Source organism: Lethenteron reissneri, chromosome 38 (assembly GCF_015708825.2).
Source record: "Lethenteron reissneri isolate LAM-NWPU_2019-01 chromosome 38, ASM1570882v1, whole genome shotgun sequence".
Lineage (NCBI taxonomy): Eukaryota > Metazoa > Chordata > Hyperoartia > Petromyzontiformes > Petromyzontidae > Lethenteron > Lethenteron reissneri.
In genome coordinates, this window is record NC_083816.1 from 8,640,535 (window position 1) to 8,646,534 (window position 6,000).

Below are 6,000 nucleotides of genomic sequence, written 5' to 3' on the forward strand. Positions count from 1 at the left end.
TGTGCCCGTTTAGCCCCCTCGATCCGGCCGAACAAAAGCTGTTTAGGCATGCGGTGATTGGGCATGCGGACTACATGGCCCAGCCAACGCAGCCTTGCCTGCTGGAGGAGCTCACCGATGGAACTTTGTCCAGATCTTTCAAGGATTTGTGAGCTCCTCACACAATCCTGCCTGGTTAAACCCAGGATGGATCGTAGGCAGGCCAGCCTAAATGTTTCTAACCGGCGAAGATGTTCCATTAGGGGGGTCCATGTTTCACAAGCGTAGAGAAGGGAGGGAATGACTGTGGCCGAGAAGACCTGAAGCTTCGTGCGGAGCGACAGACCAGGTAGCTTCCACACAGCGTTACGCAACCGATGAAAAGATAATGCCGCTCGACTGATTCGGAGTGAGACCTCTGCTGTTAAACTGGAGCCGGTCATAAGCACACTGCCCAGATATGGGAAACTCTCCACTCTCTCCACAACTGCCCCATCACCAATTGGGAGTTGTGGGGGTGGAGTGTCCGATGGTACAAAATACCTTGGCAGGTGCTTAGTTTTGGTGGGGCTGATGGTAAGGCCCCACCTCTTAGTGGCAAGCTCCAGGTTTAATAGCAGCACCTCCAACTCCTCCTCTGAGTGAGCAGCGATTACCAGATCATCGGCATACATAACATGGTTGAGCAATAGGGAGCCATCCCTTGTCCGCACCCGGGCATCGATCAGCCTCCCATTGTATCTGTACCAGATGGAAATTCCTCTGGTACAGCTATTGAAGGCCTCACGAACACGTGGTCAAAATAGATGTTAAATAATTAGGGAGCCAGAGGACATCCCTGTCACACCCCAAGATGTGACAGGGATGTCCTCTGGCCCGCTCACCATCATGAAGGTCTTTAATGATTGTGAGCAGAGGGTCAGGGACTCCCAAAGCACGAAGAACAACCCAGAGCCCAGGCCTACTGATGGTATCATAGGCCTTGACCAGGTCAATAAAGCAGAGATGTAGGTCTTGTTGGAATTCTCTACACCTCTGCTGTAGCAGACGGACAGAAAAGATGGCATCCATGCAGGACCGCCCTTTCCTGAAACCGCATTGGGGTTCCGCAAGCCTTTCCTCACCGTGCCTAGCAAGGCGATGTTGAATAATCCTTGCCAGGACCTTTCCCGGCACACTGAGGAGTGAGATGCCCCTGTCGTTGTTACAGTCTGTGCGGTCCCCCTTCTTAAAGAGGGGGACCACCAGGGCATTCTTACAATCCTGCGGAAGCCATCCAGTGGTCCAGACTGTTGTTATGATGTCATGTAGGGCAGTCTGTGCACAAACGCCACCCTCCCTCAGCATTTCGCTTGGGAGATCATCTCTGCCCGGTGCCTTTCCTTGTCTCAGACTCTGGATCACCTTCAGTACTTCAACAGATGGCACCTCAGCCAGCCACTCACAGGGGGTGACTTCCTCCAATATTTGAGGCACCGCAGCCTCGGCAGGGTCATCCCCACTTTGTCCCACGTTGTTATCCAGGCCGAGGGATGTCCCCTACCCCAGGACCTCACAGAAATGCTCAGCAAATCAGCAAACCTGTTCCTGGGGGTCGGAGATTGGATCACCGTTCCTTCCCCTAATTATGGTAATAGGTGTGGCGCTGGAAGTTACTTTTTTGATGGAATTAAAGAGCGATTTGTTATCGCGGGCCACTGAAGCAGACTCCATTTCCTCAGCAACCCGCGACCATCACCCTTCCTTGCAGCGCCTCACGGCTCTCCGAACCTCCGAGCAAAGGCTGCGGTAAGCCTCCTCATTCTCCGGCGTGGGATGCTGTAGCCGATGAGAGTGGGTCTGTCCAGTTTTATTCAGCCAGCTTGAACACCTCCTCTCTCAGCCAGGGTCTCTGAGGAGGTCTGGACCGTGTACCCAAAGCAGCCATTGCAGCTGCATGAGCCACAGTCCTAAATCTTGCCCATTTCCCCTTGACATCAGGAGGAGTGGGGGATGGTCTCAGCTAGCTGAGACCATGCCACTAAGGGTTTCAATGGGGTCCTGGGTTTACACCCACCACCGGTGTGGAAGAATGGCAGGCGCATATTAGAGATGACAAGTCGATGGTCAGTGGGCAGATCAGCTCCACGGAAGGTCCTGGTGTCAAGGACATGGACCCTCATCCGCTGTTCCGTCACTATGTAGTCCAGCAAATGTTCTTGCTTGGACCCGGCATGCATCCAAGATGTTGTGTGGATGCGCCGAAGCCGGAACAGCGTGTTGGTAATTACAAGCCCATGGGCTGCACAAAAATCTAGCAGCCTCCTGCCGTTATTATTGAGTTGATCTGGCCCATGCCTTCCAATCACTCCAGACCAGGTGCCAGAATCATGACCAACTCGGGCATTGAAATCACCCAACAAGTAGACTCTGTCCCGAGGGGCCACTTTAGCTAGCACCTGTGACAGGAGGTCATAGAAGGCATCTGACTCATTGGCCTTGCCTGCATCCCTCCACGGACGTTCGTCTTCAGTGGGGGCATAAGTAACCAAGACCACCACTCCTCGCCTCTGGTTGAAAGTAGACTGGGGCGTACAGCTTCCCACACCTCACCCCCATGCTCCCACACCCCCTTTGTTATTTTGTTCAGAAGAAGAACCACTCCCTGTTGTTTGGCAGTCTCCTGCCCCGAGAAGAGGACTGTCCACCCCTCATGGTGGCAGGAGCCAGAGCCGGTCCACCGGACCTCCTGAATACCACAGAGATCCAGGCGGTACCGGTCCAGCTCCCGACAGAGGAGTAGCAGCCTCTCCTCCGCAGTGAACGTTCGAACATTCCACGTGGCCACACGTAGTTGTTTTTTGTTGTTTCTGGAGTAGCCCCGAGGGTAAGGATTCAGTCTCCTGGCTCTGCCAAATTGGGTTTGGCCAGGAGAGGTCATAGATGCCTGTCCCCCCGGGGCCTCCGGCACAAGCTTATTACATAACACACACACACACACATTGGCTGTCAATCTTCATGAGTGGATCTGAACACATACAGGCACGCGTTGAACATCTGCGAGTGGATTATATCAGTGTCTGGAACTTCTCCAGCGTTGAATTATTCATGCAAGTCGAACTCTGTCGACTTGGCACTGTCGAAACCAGTCCGGGGTTCTACTTTTGTTGAATAAATGCTGATGAAAGTATGCACACCCAGAAGGCCCGTCGGACCTATGGGGTTATGTAGCATCTCGCCATCGTCGGACCGGTGACGAGATGTTAACTTTCTCGTCTGGTATGCAGGAGGTCGTGGGTTCGATCACCACCATGACGCCTGCTGTATTTGGAGTTTGCGGTGTCTCTCTCTCCACGTGGTCGCGTGAATTTTTCTCCGGGTCCTCCGGTTTTTCCCCTCCACATTTAGAATCCACATCACGCTTTTCGAGTATGTTGCTGCTATACGTGATTTGCACGTGATGATGATTGATAAGCCCCTTCGTCGAGCGATCATTTGTGACCAGGTCGCTTTTGAAAAAGAGCTACATAGCTCAGTGGTAAAATAAAAAATAAAAAGTGTAAATAGTTTGGTCTAGAAATACTTTAACTTTTTTACCTGGAGAAACAGATATTTGATTGAGACATAGACTGTATATTGTCCGCTTTTCTCTGCTGAGCCGTGAGCATTAACGGTGGTCCAGATCTGAGCAATCAGTCTCTGCTTGCAGAGACGTCCAACATTCAAGCCATCCAGTTGCTTGCAACCAAATTGCGCGACTGATCGCTCAGGTATTGTTGACCCGATTGGAGGCAAGCACGCGCATACGCCTGCCCTTGGAAATCACGAGCAGCGGCGAACATTGTTATTTCACACACGTGGAGCAAAACATCCCGATCATGTTTTAATTTCATTACTCGCGCACGGGTAGGAGGAGTGCCTCGTTAATCTCAGACTGGATCTGTGTGCAACTTTATCCAACACGCGCTTGTTTGCTCGCTCAAAGCCCACCATCATCACCAGCACCATCACCCACTATTACAACCAAAAGACAAAGATCCCCTGTATAGCCTTAACAGACTGTTGGGGCAAGTGCTTTTAACGAGTAGCACCTATGAAGGCCGGCACGGCACGCGACCGCGTGGGTGGGTGGGCCAGCATCACACCCAGCCGCCTTTGTCTCCCTAGTGGCGATGTGTTTACGCACTACACCAGGTATTCATTTGAGGCTGAGTCGATCTAGGGGAGGCCCAGGACTGGTTCAGATTCTAATTGTCACTGATGTTGACCGTGAGCGGGAATCGAACTCGGGTCGATCCAGGTTCGTAGCGCAACGCACTAACCGCTACACCACCGCCTACTCTCTTCTATTATAACCACCATCATCACCGTCACCATCACACCACAACCACCACCACGTACGCCACGCGAGAAGAGGCGACTTACCTAACTCGTCGATTCAATTCCTCGGTCTCCAGCCTTGTCTTCCAGCTCCTGGATCTCTACCGCCACCACCACCACGAGCTGTTGCAGCGAATAGACTCTGAGGGTAAAAACACATTCACAGCACCGCTCACGTTGACAACAACCAGAAAAGCAACAGCGTAAAACGTGCCAAACGAAAACAGCAAACAGCGCTATCGATTATAACTCTGTACAAGCCCGTTGTCAATCCACTGCTGGATGCAGGCCGTACTTATCCACTGCGCGGTAGCGGAGGGGAGGGTGCTGGACCGTGTCAGATGTCGCTCGCTCCCGATGTCAAGACGTGTCCCGGAATCGAACTCGGGTTGCCGGCTAAAAATCTTGGCAGTGCGCTGAGCAATGCACCGCTCCAACAGTCAACGGTGGGCACGCACCCACCCACCACTCTCTCCGTCCAGAATTGCACAACACAATAAATGCACATTAAATACAGGTGGTGGGCATTTAAAAACGAATTATAATAACATGCGCTAATCACTGCGCCACCGCTCCCCACTCAAAAAAACACACGTAATGCACAGTATACAAATCCAGTCGTGACGATGGGGACAGGACACATGCGGTGATCGCGTCGCCACCGCTCGCATCCATCGCTAATAATAATAACAACGATAATTAATTCCGCAGGTCCTAAAGCAGCAGGTGAAAGGCAATAATTACCACTGGCCTCTATGAACACGAAAACGGCACTTGCAAATAAACAAAAAAACCCGTGGTCGTTGTTCGGTTTGCGTGGGGTGCAGCAGCAGCAGCAGATGCGCACACAGCCGCGTTCGGCTGATGGAAGCCCTCAACTGCCCCAAAAACGGGGTCACAACCACCAAGCAGCAGCAGCAGCAATGTGTGGTGTGTGGGGGGGGAATCCACGACCATCCAAACTAACTGTGGCTCTCTGGTGAGCCGGGCGCTCTGGTGGTTGTATGGGCAAAGGGGGCGTGCGCAGAATCCTAATCGAAGGCGGGGCCCCTGATTGTGTGATTTTTTTCGCTCCTGCTTTTGCGACGGAGAGAGAGTTGAGGTTGTTGCTGTTGCTGCTGCGTTGCAAGCCACGGAATACAAAGATTCATTATTTTACTTCCTCCGTCCGTCGATCCGCCGGTCCGTCCGTACGTGCGTTGATGTGTGCGCATGCGGGAAGCGGTAGTGTAGCGGTTAGCGCGCTGCGCTACGAACCCGGCGAGCCGAGTTTTAGTCTCGCTCACGGCCCACCACCGGTGACGATGATCTGAACCGGTCCTGGGCCTCCTCTAGGTCGACTCAGCCTCAAATTAGTACTTGGTGCGGTGTGTAAACATCGCTCGCTAGGGACACAAAGGCGGCCGGGCGTGGTGCTGGCCACCCACCCCATCGTGTGCCGTGCCGGCCTTCATGGATGCTACTCGCTAACAGCACTTGCCCCAACAGTCTGTTACAGGCTACACGGGAGGATCTTTGTCTTTGTTAGCACGCCCATCTCGGCTACCCCCCCACCTCCTCCCGCTCTATTACCCTGGCCATCTGGACCTCTTCATGCTAAGGGGGTGGTGGTGGTGGTTCCTTCAGGCAGCGCGCGACGAGGTCGCTGCTTCAGAGCTTTGG

The 6,000-nt window shown here is 53.1% G+C and overlaps 1 protein-coding gene across 2 annotated transcripts in view; it reads right to left on the bottom strand.

The window, feature by feature from the left end:
- LOC133351817 (sodium- and chloride-dependent GABA transporter 3-like) overlaps nucleotides 1–5,316 on the bottom strand; it is a 101,231-nt gene extending 95,915 nt beyond the window's left edge. Inside the window, exons 1-3 of one of the 2 annotated variants that reach the window (XM_061567375.1) lie at nucleotides 5,083–5,316; nucleotides 4,634–4,810; nucleotides 4,384–4,480 (exon numbers count right to left, since the gene is read on the bottom strand). The gene's annotated coding sequence lies outside the window, so the exon portion shown is untranslated. The remainder of the gene's footprint in view (nucleotides 1–4,383; nucleotides 4,481–4,633; nucleotides 4,811–5,082) is intronic. The other variant, XM_061567374.1, reaches the window with a different exon arrangement.
- Nucleotides 5,317–6,000: the final 684 nt, after the last annotated feature.